Raw genomic sequence first — 14,683 nt, 5'->3', positions numbered from 1 at the left:
GAGCACACTGCTGATATTTTGGTCATTTCCTTGTATTAAAACTCATTATCAGTTGCAAGATATATCAGATTTCTACATTTGAAGTACAGAGAGCTGTTCTCTCAAGACAAACTCATTATGTATGTTTATATTAAATATTCTTATTAGTTTAAATTTGCTACCTTACATATTCATGCACAAGAGAATTTTCGGCAAAGTGGCTCACCTTGAAAGACTCTCAAAACCCTTTCAGCTTGGAAAATTATTTTTATAAAATAAAGGAGAATATTTTTGTTTGTTTGTTTTTTCTTTGTTTTATTTCATTTATTTATTTATTCTGCTTAATTTCTTTCTTTTATATATACTTTAAGTTCTAGGGTACATGTACACAACGTGCAGGTTTGTTACATATGTATACATGTGCCATGTTGGTGTGCTGCACCCATTAACTCGTCATTTAACATTAGGTATATCTCCTAATGCTATCCCTCCCCCCTCCCCCCACCCCACAACAGGCCCCGGTGTGTGATGTCCCTCTTTCTGTGCCCAAGTGTTCTCATTGTTCAATTCCCACCTATGAGTGAGAAAGTGCAGTGCTTGGTTTTTTGTCCTTGTGATAGTTTGCTGAGAATGATGGTTTCCAGCTTCATCCATGTCCCTACAAAGACATGAACTCATCATTTTATATGGCTGCATAGTATTCCGTGGTGTGTATGTGCCACATTTTCTTAATCCAGTCTATCATTGATAGAAATTTGGGTTGGTTCCAAGTCTTTGCTATTGTGAATAGTGCCACAATGAACATACGTGTGCATGTGTCTTTATAGCATCATGATTTATAATCCTTTGGGTATATAACCAGTAATGAGATGGCTGGGTCAAATGGTATTTCTAGTTCTAGATCCTTGATGAATCGCCACACTGACTTCCACAATGGTTGAACTAGTTTACAGTCCCACCAACAGTGTAAAAGTGTTCCTATTTCTCCACATCCTCTCCAGCACCTATTGTTTCCTGACTTTTGAATGATTGCCATTCTAACTGGTGTGAGATGGTATCTCATTGTGGTTTTGATTTGCATTTCTCTGATGGCCAGAGATGATGAGCATTTTTTGATGTGTTTTTTGGCTGCATAAATGTCTTCTTTTGAGAAGTGTCTGTTCATATCCTTCGCCCACTTTTTGATGGGGTTGTTTTTTTCTTGTAAATTTGTTTGAGTTCATTGTAGATTCTGGATATGAGCCGTTTGTCAGATGAGTAGATTGCAAACATTTTCTCCCATTCTGTAGGTTGCCTGTTCACTCTGATGATAGTTTCTTTTGCTGTGCAGAAGCTCTTTAGTTTAATTAGATCCTATTTGTCAATTTTGTCTTTTGTTGCCATTGCTTTTGGTGTTTTAGACATGAAGTCCTTGTCCATGCCTATATCCTGAATGGTATTGCCTAGGTTTTCTTCTAGGGTTTTTATAGTTTTAGGTCTAATATTTAAGTCTTTAATCCACCTTGAATTAATTTTTGTATAAGGTGTAAGGAAGGGATCCAGTTTCAACTTTCTACATATGGCTAGCCAGTTTTCCCAGCACCATTTATTAAATACGGAATCCTTTCCCCATTGCTTGTTTTTGTCAGGTTTGTCAAAGATCAGATGGTTGTAGCTGTGTGGTATTATTTCTGAGGGCTCTGTTCTGTTCCATTGGTCTATATCTCTGTTTTGGTACCAGTACCATGCTGCTTTGGTTACTGCAGCCTTGTAGTACTGTTTGAAGTCAGGTAGCGTGATGCCTCCAGCTTTGTTCTTTTGGCTTAGGATTGACTTGGCAGTGCAGGCTCTTTTTTGGTTCCATATGAACTTTAAAGTAGTTTTTTCCAATTCTGTAAAGAAAGTCATTGGTAGCTTGATGGGGATGGCATTGAATCTATTAATTACCTTGGGCAGTATGGCCATTTTCACAATATTGATTCTTCCTATCCATGAGCACGGAATGTTCTTCCATTTGTTTGTGTCCTCTTCTATTTCGTTGAGCAGTGATTTGTAGTTCTCCTTGAAGAGGTCCTTCATATCCCTTGTAAGTTGGATTCCTAGGTATTTTATTTTCTTTGAAGCAATTGTGAATGAGAGTTCACCCATGATTTGGCTCTCTGTTTGTCTCTTGTTGTTGTATAAGAATGCTTGTGATTTTTGCACATTGATTTTGTATCCTGAGACTTTGCTGAAGTTGCTTATCAGATTAAGGAGATTTTGGGCTGAGACGATGGGGTTTTCTAAATGTACAATCATGTCATCTGCAAACAGGGGCAATTTGACTTCCTCTTTTCCTAATTGAATACCCTTTATTTCTTTCTCCTGCCTGATGCCCTGGCCAGAACTTCCAACACTATGTTGAATAGGAGTGGTGAGAGAGGGCATCCCTGTCTTGTGCCCGTTTTCAAAGGGAATGCTTCCAGTTTTTGCCCATTCAGTATGATATTGGCTGTGGGTTTGTCATAAATAGCTCTTATTATTTTGAGATACGTCCCATCGGTACCTAATTTACTGAGAGTTTTTAGCATGAAGGGCTGTTGAATTTTGTCAGAGGCCTTTTCTTCATCTGTTGAGGTAATCATGTGGTTTTTGTCTTTAGTTCTGTTTATATACTGGATTACGTTTATTGATTTTCGTATGTTGAACCAGCCTTGCATCCCAGGGATGAAGCCCACTTGATCATGGTGGATAAGCTTTTTGATGAGTTGCTGGACTCAGTTTGCCAGTATTTTATTGAGGATTTTTGCATTGATGTTCATCAGGGATATTGGTCTAAAATTCTCTTTTTTCGTTGTGTCTCTGCCAGGCTTTGGTATCAGGATGAAGCTGGCCTCATAAAATGAGTTAGGGAGGATTCCCTCTTTTTCTATTGATTGGAATAGTTTTAGAAGGAATGGTACCAGCTCCATGGAGAATATTTTGAAGCTGTCTTGGCTTTAAATGAAAAAGAATATCTACTAAAATATTACTAGGTGCCTCAGCATTTTTTCCTTCCTTAGTTTTGCTATAGCTTCATTTCTGTGTTTACTTTCCCTCTCAATTTCAAGTGACTATACTATTTGAAGTTAGAAAATACACACTTTCCATTAAATGTTGACAATTTGGAGTTTTTTCTATTTGATGGTTCATGTGCACTTCCCTGTACAATTATACTTTTAGAAAGTTAATTTTGAAATATGATTTATATAATCTACTTGGACTATGTAATAAATAAGTTTATTCTATGGATTAACTACTTAGAAAATATCTTTCCCTTCTTTTGCTAGTAAACTGTAGTCTGTGATAGTAACATGGAATTGTAAAGAGTTTATAATGATATTTTCATGCTTTTCAAAACTAAAAGGATGTAATAGAGAACGTTGATTCTGCATGTTTCATATTTCCAAAAAACCTCAGGGAAAAAACAAAAAAGCCTTTCTAACAATGGAGTTTATTGAATGTCTGCATATAATTTTGATGAAATGGCATAAAACCTTTAGAAATGTTGTATGTGTAGGAAAATTTTTAATAACATTGTAAATGTTCCCTATATATTTTGAGTAAAAAAGCGGCAAAAACAACTATAGGATTATTATAACACCAGTTTGGTGAAAAAATGCAGATAAACCTTGATATCATTAGGCTTTGTGTCCCCATTCAAATATCATCTTGAATTTTAAACTCCATCACCCCACAATCCCCATGTGTCAAGGGAGAGACCTAGTGGAAGGTAATTGAATCATGGAGGTGCTTCCCCCATGCTGTTCTCATGATAGTGACTGAGTTCTCACGAAATCTGATGGTTTTATAAGGGGCTCTTTCCCCTTGACTAGTGAAGAAGGTGCAAGAAGATGCTTTGCTTTCCCTTCACCTTCTGCCATGATTGTAGGTTTCCTGAGGCCTCCCTAGCCATGCTGAAATGTAAGTCAATTAAACCTCTTTCCTTTAAAATTACTCAGTCTTGGGAAGCTTTTTATAGCAGTATGAAAATGGACTAATACAAACCTTTTAGAAAATATTTAGAATTATGAGTTACTTTGCATCTTGTGATTACTAGATTTTTTAAGTTATTTAACAGTTTTTAAATATACATATAATTATCTTAAAATAATTTTTAGGACAGGCGCAGTGGCTCACGCCTGTAATCCCAGCACTTTTGGAGGCCGAGGCGGGCAGATCAATAGGTCATGAGCTTGAGATCAGCCTGACCAACATGGTGAGACCCCGTCTCTACTAAAAATACAAAAATTAAAATACAAAAATTAGCCGGGCGTGGTGGCGCATGCCTATAATCCCAGCTACTCAGGAGGCTGAGGCAGGAGAATCGCTTGAACCTGGGAGGCAGAGGTTGCAGTGAGCCGAGATCGTGCCACTGCACTCCAGCTTGGGGGACAGAGCAAGACTCCATCAATAATAATAATAATAATAATAACAATAATAATAATAATAATATTTTTTAAAATCTAAAAACATTTGGAGAAATGTTTGACCGTTTCTTGCATATGAACATTCTGCCACAAGTTCCATCAAAGTAGGTCAAAACCTTATGTGTAACTTTTCCAGAAAAGACCAGCAGAAGTTTTCAAATTTTCTACTCAACAAGAAATATCTGGAGAATTTGTTTAAATGAAAGATTCATAAGCTACATTCTAGATTCTGATTAAGTCAGTCTAATGTAGTTCCCAGTAAGTTGCCTTTTTAAGAAGTACCTCAGATGATTCTGTTGCAGGTGACTTCTAAAACAAATTGGACTGAAGCTGACATTTAAATTGTGCTTTAACTTTTCTAGTGATTACCTTGTACATGGTAGACCCTGCAGTATTTGGAGAAAAGGGCATTTTTAGCAGGGATATAAATCATGCTGACCTAAGTAACCTTTATCTGAATTTCTATGACACACTCAAATAATTTTTAATAGCAGTCATGGTAGTAGCCACCATGGTAGTATTACTAGTAGCAGCAGCACTAGTAAAATAGTCCCTATGTATACTCAGGGGATACATCCCAAGACTCTCAGTGGATGCGGGAGACCATGGATGGTACCAAATCCTGTATACCCTGTGTTTTTTCCTATACATATTGATACATTTTGGATTTTTGCCCCCTCCAAATTTCATGTTGAAATGTGATCTCCAATGTTGGAGGTGGGGCCTGATGGGAGGTATTTGGGTCATGGGGGTGGCTCTGTCATGAATGGCTTGTTGCTGTCTTGCAGGTAATGAGTGAGTTCTTGCTTGATTAGTTCCTGTGAGAACTGAATGTTAAAAAGATCCTGGCACCTCCCCCCACCCTTCTTCCTTCCTCTCTCACCATGTGATGCTTGCTCCCCTTCCCCTTCCCCTTCCATCATGAGTGGAAGCTTCCTGAGGCCCTCACCAGAAGTAGATGTTGATGCCGTGCTTCTTGTAAAGCCTGCAAAACTGTGAACCAAATAAACCTTTTTTCTTTATAAATTACCCAGCTTCGATTAATCTTTTATAGCAACACAAACAGACTAACACATTTACCTATGAAAAAGCTGAATTTATAAATTAGGCATAGTGGAGAGTAACAATAACTAATAATTCAGTTATTATTAGTAAAGTATTATTAATTAAAAAAGGGTTACTTGAACGCAAACACTGAGATTCTGCAATAGTCACTCTGGTAAAAAGAATGAGTGGGTAGTACATACAGTGTGGCTATACTGGACAAAGGGGTGATTCACTAACCGGGCAGAATGGAGTGGGAAGATGAGAGATCTCATCATGCTACTCAGAAGAGCATGCAATTTGAAACCGAGGAATTGTTTATTTCTGAAATTTTCCGCTGAATATTTTCTGACAGTAGTAGACTTCAGGTAACTGAAACACCAGAAAGTGAAACCGTGAATAAAGGGGAACCACTGTAACATCAGCTGCTTGTACTTCTATAGCATTTGCTCTGGGAAAGGTACTGCCCTGAGCCACCAGTAAAGAGCCATCTCCATTAAAATAACAGAAAAGAATAACGCACGGTAGTTTTATGCTCTGCTCTCTTTCCGCTTGAGAAACATAAAAACAAGAAATGTCTGAAAAAGTCTCTGTAGAGATTTACCGGACACACCCTTGAGAGCATCCTGATTAAATTAGGATATGGAGGGATAAGTTGCTGGGGCAGTTTTTGAGACACATGAACACGATATATCCTCGGGTTTTTTTGTCCTATCATTCTTAAAAATATAACACTTAGCAATAAGAAATGAATTGAGTTCTGAGGTATTCTCTATGCCTCCTGAAAGTACTAGCATTAGCTCAATTCCTCAGTTTGTGGATTATCCAGAGCCCTTACTCGTTTTTCTTCTGCCCTGTGAGAAAATGGTCTTTGGCCATTTTATTCACTGTATTTCTTCTCAAAGGCAAGTAAGGGGTGGACACCACCAAGGCAACTGCCATCTGCCCTATGTCCTGATCTCAGATTCTTTCTCTCTCTCTCTTCTTTCTTGCTTCCTCTGTCCCCTTAAATGTAGCACGTTTACTAAATTAAAGCCAGATACCAACACAATTAAAGTTTTCTGCTAAGGAGTGAAAGTTAAGTTGGTGGGACATGAAAATTGGCTTGACATTTAATTTGCATTTCTTCATCTAGCTAAAAGAGGTAAGGGGAGAGTTATCTCCCAATACAAATGGACTCCCTTGCTCTCTTCTGGGAGGATACACACTCACACAGTTTTTATTCGACTGCTGATGGAATGAACATGGACACACTGAATGTAACAACAAAGGAACTTAATAGCTCTGTACTGAACTGAGCCTCATTCTGCAGGTGTTTAACTCAAGGGTTGTCAATCTGCTTCTTCTCCTGAAAACTACGGTTCTTTCCTCTGGTTTTGAATATACAACTTTTCAAGAATGAGGGGCTTTTCCCTTCTTCCAAATATCTGATACTCTTTCGACCAACAGTTTCTTTATATAAGCTTTGAATTAAAGACCAGGAAATGTTTGTCTTAAATTTCTGCCATTTCCATTTCAAGTAGTTCAAGTACTGACATATATTATTCATAGGTTTACCAGAATGTTGGCAAAGGAAGAATAGTACCACAGACATTCTAGGCTTCTTAGAAACTCTTCGATAACTTTTCTCTATCCAAGTAATTAAAATCGTGTCTTAATATTATATAAAACAGCCAAGCACCAGCTTTGTGAAAATGAGCACATAATTTGTAGTTCTGGCAGGACAAGGGGATCTTGGTTGACTTTTTTTTGGAATAGAATCAAGATTTTGAATTTTATCCCAATGAGTTCTAGTATCTAATATTTACCAAGCCCATTGAATATAACACATACCCTTTAAACAAAAGTCCAATTTAAATGTTAATATTCATATTTTCAGCATGTTTTCAGCTGTATGTGCTGGGAGTTAGGCGAGAGATGGGATAATAGGCCAAAGAAACATTGCCACATGCCACATGCCACATGAAGTTTATGTTTTACAGTGGAGGCAGCCTGCTCAGCACTCTGTAATATTTAGTCAGCACTCACCTACTAATCCTTGAAAGACTGTTTTCCTTAAATACCTGTGACTGCCTGCTCATGTAGTTCTGGTATGGAGGCACACTTGGCCCTTGTTAGGGCAAGCAGAAAGTGTCAGAGGGTTAGTGATTCCGGGAGCAGCCCTTCGCCAATGATGTGTGACGATGTGGTGGATACAGAACACATTTCTGCTCTTGGAAGGGGTGACAGTGAGGTATTGTTTTACACTGTTCCCCTGACTTATGAGAAGAATTGTATTTTACTTGCCTTCAATTAAATCTGTTCAGTAAAGCACCCTTTACAGATTTCTTCCCTTCCTTTTTCTACTTCTCTATTCCCCTGACCATGCTTCCTAGACTCCCCTTTCAAGTAAAGTACTTTTACAGGAAGGGGAACATCACACACCGGGGTCTGTTGTGGGGTTGGGGGAGAGGGGAGGGATAGCATTAGGAGATATACCTAATGTAAATGACGAGTTAATGGGTGCAGCACACCAACATGGCACATGTATACATATGTAACAAACCTGCACGTTGTGCACATGTACCCTAAAACTTAAAGTATAATAATAAAAAAAATACAATAATAAAATAAAAAAAGTACTTTTACTAAAATTCTTGCTTGGGACTTGATTGGGGTTGTACATCTGGACCTCAGGTCTTGCTATTTAGTGGAATTTCTCGCTTTCCCCCCACATCATTTCACATCCTCTCCATCTTCAGGTAGTCTCTCTAGCAGGAGAGACAGGATTCATCCACGGTAGTTCAGAGTTCCCCACAATGCAAATGTAGAAGAAGGACTGGAACTGGAAGACTGTCACTGCTACCACATTCTGTTAGTTAAAACAATCCATAGAACCTGCTCAGGCTTAAGGAGAGAGGATGATACAAGGGCATGGATACCGGAAGGCAAGATTCTCTGGGGCTACCAATGTGATGAACTACCCATCGTGGGAGTGTGAAGAATACATCCCCTCATGTCAACAGCAAAAGAAAGAGGGTAGGAGGAAATTCTAATACTTAACAAATGTTTTAACTCACTCTTTCATCATGCATTGACAGGCAGATATTAAAAATAGACCTAAGATAATTAACTACATTTTTCTAGTTCTTTCTTCAATTTCTTTACAAGAAATTGTAGAATATCTCACATCTGCATCATACTAGGCACTTGCCCTCATTGAGTACAAGCAATGCAGTTGTTTTGTTTTATTTTGTTTTTGCTTGGCATAATCCCTATAGCAAGAACACCTTTGAACATGCTTCTCTGCCTGGAGATCGTTTAGCTTTTTGATTCATCGTCATCTTCTACTTCTCATAGTCCATATCAGTGTCAATTTCTTTAGGAGCATCTTCTCTGATCTTCCCGATTCAGCTCTTCATGCTTCTTCTTTGTAACCTTCAGCAGAATCCCATTTTACATTTGTTTCTGTTTTCCCACTAGTTCTAAACTCCTAAATTTCTTAAGTGCACCTTCTCTGATCTTCCTGATTCAGCTCTTCGTACCTCTTCTTTGTAACCTTCAGCAGAATCCCACTTTACATTTGTTTCTGTTTTCCCACTAGTTCTAAACTCCATGACAGTAGTGACCTTTGTTTCTTTTGATTCACAATTGCCTAGACCCTCACATAGTACTTGTCATGCAGTTGGCATTGAATACATATTTACTAGATGAGTAAGTGGGTAAGTGAAATAAACAGTAATGGTGGTCCCCACTAGTTACTTGTTCTATTTCTTTGTGGTTATTCTCTAGAAAAACACATTTAAAAAATTATCCTTTCTCCATTGTCTATGCAGCAACACACAATCACAACTAAATAGCCAGGAAGTGTAAAAAAAACCCAAATCCTGTTGTTCTCAAACCACAACTTTCAAAGCCTCTCTGAGAGTCCCTTTGTTTCCTTTTCTCTTGTGAACTTCATGCCTTGAATTCAGGGCTTAATGCCACTTATCTCAAAATCTCGTATGTTTTAGTTAGATTCTAAATTTTCTTTATTCATTGAATGTATATATTTAAATAAATCATAGTTGATAACTAAAAATTACAATAGAAATGACTCAAGATGTTTCTGCATTAACCATGAAAATTAATAAATTTACATCCAATTATTCCTATAGAATATATACTTGAAAATGTAATTACAAGTATAATTACACTTATACTTGTATAAATTAGCCTGTGACACAGTCTGGAATTTAATCTTTCAAACTAATTTTTACTCGTGAGTTGCTCTTCGCCAATAATCATATTTTGATTTGTTTACCTTGCTCAGTCTATGGCTTTACAATATTAGGTAGAGCAGTGAAAGATATCAGTATAATTTTTTATAGGATTACTTTATGTAAAATACGTGCTACCATCATATATGTGCATTGTGTGTGTGTGTGTGTGTGTGTGTGTGTGTCAACTGATTACATTAAAAATTAAAAAGTCGAAGTGGCCCCAAGTTAGGTGACATATAAATTGATATGTATCATACATACAATTCCACATACAATTTTCTAAATACAGCACAAATTAAAGTGCCTTCTAGTACTTTATTGCAAAAATACCAATTGAGGATGGCATATTTTAGATAAAATATACGTGGCCAATATTTACACAACTTTCAATTGATAGGCTCCCCCAACAAATCTCTGCTCAGTATTTGCCAGAGAATATAAATTTTTTCTCAAGAATGAATATTGCCTGTCTTATAAATGCTGTGGCTCGCACAAAATCTTGCAAATCCAACAAAGTTATAGTTCTTAGGAGACATAAAATTTGTCATTCCAATCCTGGAACTGTATATGCTTAACCTTTTGCAATGGGTCTTACATCGTTGAGAGAAGTCAGCTCACTCAAGAGCACGCTTACATTTTAGAGGGCAGCAGTACCCTTCCCATGTTGTCGCAATGAATTGCATGTCTGAAGGCTTAGAAGAAGTTAACTGGCATAATTATCTATCCAAGAGGCAGATATGTTGTTGGCATAATTAAACAACTGCTAATGACATGGAAAAAGGGTAGACACCCAGCAGTAGCAGGCAAAATCTTAGAAGCAATATCATCTTTTTTCTGTCTTCTTTTTTCATTATTCACTTGAGTACAGCACAAGACTCACAGCATAAACAAAAGTGAAAAACACTGTACAGTCTTCCTCTTCGTTTACAAAGGGGAATTTCTGAATTTTTAAGATAACAAGTATGTATAATAATTTTCAAACATCCCTTTTTTGTTTTATTAAACCATCTGTCTGTTCAGAATTCAGAAGAACACTAATATTTTTCAATACGGTTTAAAATTCACATGTGACATTTTAATTGAAGGAACCAAAAATACTTCCCAAACCATTGGCAGGATTGGGGACAGTGTTTAAAATTATTTAAAACATTTTCTTCCATGCCATCTGTTGATTTTCTTTCCTTCAAATATCCATTTCTCTGCTTAGTATTACTTGAAAACTAGTATTGGTTTTTTCAAGTATAGGAAACCCAGCTGGAGGTGACCAACTCTAACTAGAGAGCAGTATACTGCCTAGTATCTTTTCATTTATCGCCCTTGTCATTATTCATATGTAATTCCTTTATATAAAATGTTTTTCCTTAAAATACCAAATTCTAGCTCCATTCTATACCGAATTATGTATATTTGAAAATTTTGGTGTTAATTAAAGTTTCAAAAGCTTCAGTATACTACCGTCTCTTACATAAAGATTTTGGAATCCAAACTTCAAATCACAATGACTCATATAGTCTTGGGCAAAGATTGAATCATTCTGTTACACAAATTCAGTTTTGACCTAGCATTAAGTAAAACAGCTGTTAAATATTTAAATGTTACTGTGATAGCATTTCACATATTTATTTGCAGCTTGAGGATATATTGCCAGGTCGATGAGCATAGCTAACAAATTGGCCTTGCAGTTTAAAAGCAGTGATTCTGCATATTGCTTGTCTGAGCCAGAGCACCCCACTTACGACCTTAACAGGAAAGTATGGTCAAGCTAAAGTTACCTTCCAGATTGGTTAAATGAACACTATATAAAAAGCAATGTATGGGACACTTTCATGAATGATAAGCTATATTGTATTATTATTTTCTTGAGCTCAACTTCCTGGGATTTCTCTTAATTTTCTTTTTTTCTTTTTTCTTTTCAAGTTTGGTATTAACTTTATTCTATTTTCTGTATAACTTTAAGTACATCAAGGTTTATTTCCACAGGTCTCAGGAAATGGGTAGAAATCACAGGACAATCTCTCTTCCCACCAAAAAAAAAGTTGCATATTTTGGTAAGTGTTTGTCCTAGAGGCGAAAAACTGAAATTTACATTAGCAGCACTGTGCAAGATTGTTACATAAGTCAAGACCTAAAACCAGCCTGCAGTGGAGGTTTTAGTCCTCTGTTCAGGTGCTTGGACAGAAGCCATAAGCTCATGAGCATGACAGGGAAAAGGAGGCAGTGAAGACAGGTGACAGGCACCTGGCAGGGAAGGAGGATTCAGGAATGCCAGACTCCTTGAAATGGTGTGTGTGTGGTGCAGTGCACCAGCATGGCACATGTATACATATGTAACTAACCTGCACAATGTGCACATGTACCCTAAAACTTAAAGTATAATAATAAAAAATAAAAAATAAAAAAAGAAATGGGGTGTGTGTGTATGTGTGTGTGTGTGTGTGTGTGTGTGTGTGTGTGTGTGTGTGTTTTCCTTTTAAAGTCATCTCTGTAGGAAGGTGCTGGGCAGGGATCCCAGAGAAAGAAAGAAAGGGTCCAAGACTCCATTAACTGCCCTGGATGAAGGACACTGCTACAGCAGCTAGCACCACAGACTCTCCTATCTCATGGTTGAGGCAGACCCAGGATAGAATAGAGAATAAAAGGAATGCTTATAGGACACAATTTTGCATGGAATGCTAGATGGCCAAGCCTCAGCCTTTGGTCCAGTGCAACCCCTGCCTCGCTTGTCAACAGTGAAAAATTAGTTTGGTTATAGCAGAACCATCTGGAAACACACCAGCTTCTGCTACCTTCATGCTCATTGTTAAAAAAAGATTAACCAGTGTGAACATTCTGATCTGTTAATTCCTGGGTCTGTTTTCTTCCCAATGGACTGTTTGTTGGTAGAATAACCCCCAAAAGCTCAAAGCTAAAATGCATCATAGTCCTAGTCGGCAGTTCCGTAAGAATGGACTGGCGGCGTGGTTGAGTTGATATGGAAAAGCTGCACCTTCCTGCAGAAGATCAACTGATCTGCTATCCCACCCCAAATTTCAGCCTGAAGTATATTTCAGTGACGGCAGGTAGCTGTGCTTCTCAGAGCAGAGAAGCAGTTTTAAGAGCAGAAATGTAGAGGAAATCGCGAAAAGAACCATCTTGATACAGATTTATCCCACGGTGTGAAGGGAGGGCAAAGAACCCAGAAGCACTTCACCTATCCAGCAATTTCTGTCACTGTGGTGACCAACTTCTGCCCATGCCCTAGGGTCTTGAACTGCTCAGGAACTTGGAATTCATTAAAGTCACCACCTTCTGTAGGAATGAGGGCATTCATCTAGGAAGATTTGGCACTGACTATCTCACAATCCAGGGAATTCTTGCTCAGGTAAGCATGGCAGCCATCTGTTTTGTTGATGGATATGGTTGGCACTTTACCCATTACCTGAACTTTGACATCCCTACTGTTGATTATCTCCACAATGCCCACCATGTCATCAAATACCAGACCAAGCTTCTTACAGTTATCTACTGTAATGGAGTTCATTTTGCCCTTGATTTGCAATGTCATGTTGACACACTTGTATATGTAAGCCATTTGTTTCAGCTCTGTGTCCTCAATCACCAGGTTGGAAACATTTTCCTGATTTTCCACTCTCCACTTCTTACCCTCCAGTTCAAGTACAGCTGGCTCCTTCTTTGTGGCTGGTTTGGGGGATGGGCTGGTTTGGGATTTAGGTGCAGAGAATGGCTTGGGGCCCCTGTGTACTGGACCACTCTGAGCCTTCAGGGCAGGGTTCTTGTGAGTCTTCATGTCATCAGATACATGATTCAGGGCGTGTGTGATGCTCTCCCCCTGATTAATCTGCGCAAACAGGGCTGAGCGGGAAGCGGACTCATCTGAGCCTCAACTGGTAGAGACTGGGGGAGGAGGGGGGCCTGCCTGGTGAACGGGGAGGAGAACCTGATCCAGCAGAGGGTCCAGATGGTAGAGTCCACTCAGTTCTTTTGCCACAGCCCCGTTTTGCTCCAGGCAGTCCAGTGGTATGGAACTCCTTAATGTAAGCCTGCAGCTCTGTCCATATACTTAAATAAGCTTTGACCCAGTCTACATGCTTCTTATCCACATCTTTGTACTCTTTGAGGACTCGGTTTGTATAAAACATGGCAGCATCATTCATTTCTTTCACATAAGGGCCAGGCTTGGGGGCCATAGCCACCCAGCCCAGGGCCTGGATACTTTCGCTGACAGCTGACAGGTGATTAAACAACTTGCTGCCTCGGTTCTTCTCCCGAAAGGTTATCACTTCTTTGATCTGCTCTGAGATGGGTGCCAACAAATTGGAAAGCTTATTATCTGCTGGCTGTTGACACTGAGAAGCTGTAACCAACAGCGCTCGCTCCAACGTCAAACCTGTGTGGACCATCTCCGCATATTTCTGCACGTCTCCCCCAGTCTCTTTACTGATCTTCAAATACTCTGCCACAGGACCAGCAAGCAGTGAGTCAAATGCTTGCACATATGGAGCTGTCTCCATACCCACGGTGCATGTCAGAGGTATGGGATACTGCCTCCAGGAGGCCCACTGCCCTCTCCAGTCTTTCTACCAGATTTTGCATGTCAGCCATAATGAACCACCTCAGAGTTCTGACTCACCTCTGGACTGCCCTTAATTTTCTTCTAGATTGTATTGGAGTAGAATCCCAAGATGGATAAATAAATTCAAATCACAAATAGTCATGAGAAAAACAGCTTGCAAACTTCAAAGAAAATAGAGATGTGAATTCTAAAGTAGCAATTATGTCTTTAAGGTTTAAGGATTTCTAAAGCCTTAAAATGGTTCAACTCAATCAATGGAACTGACTTTAGAATTGGAACTATTCTAGAAATGGAAGCTTGGCTATTATGCATGTTCTCGGACATGGACATCAACAGTCTCACAAGTCAACACAGCAACATATACATCTTTGTTCAATTGTTCTGTCTTCTTCTTACTCAATTTTTGGAATACACACATC

The 14,683-nt window shown here is 38.6% G+C and overlaps 1 protein-coding gene and 1 pseudogene across 8 annotated transcripts in view; both read right to left on the bottom strand.

The window, feature by feature from the left end:
• Positions 1-14,683, bottom strand: part of ROBO2 (roundabout guidance receptor 2) — a 1,750,895-nt gene that overhangs the window by 1,206,198 nt on the left and 530,014 nt on the right. The window lies entirely within an intron of this gene.
• Positions 11,581-14,470, bottom strand: LOC101129504 (adenylyl cyclase-associated protein 1-like; annotated as a pseudogene).

This window comes from Gorilla gorilla, chromosome 2, assembly GCF_029281585.2.
Source record: "Gorilla gorilla gorilla isolate KB3781 chromosome 2, NHGRI_mGorGor1-v2.1_pri, whole genome shotgun sequence".
Lineage (NCBI taxonomy): Eukaryota > Metazoa > Chordata > Mammalia > Primates > Hominidae > Gorilla > Gorilla gorilla.
The sequence above is the reverse complement of the archived record's forward strand: the minus strand, read 5'-3'. Positions and strand labels throughout refer to the sequence as shown.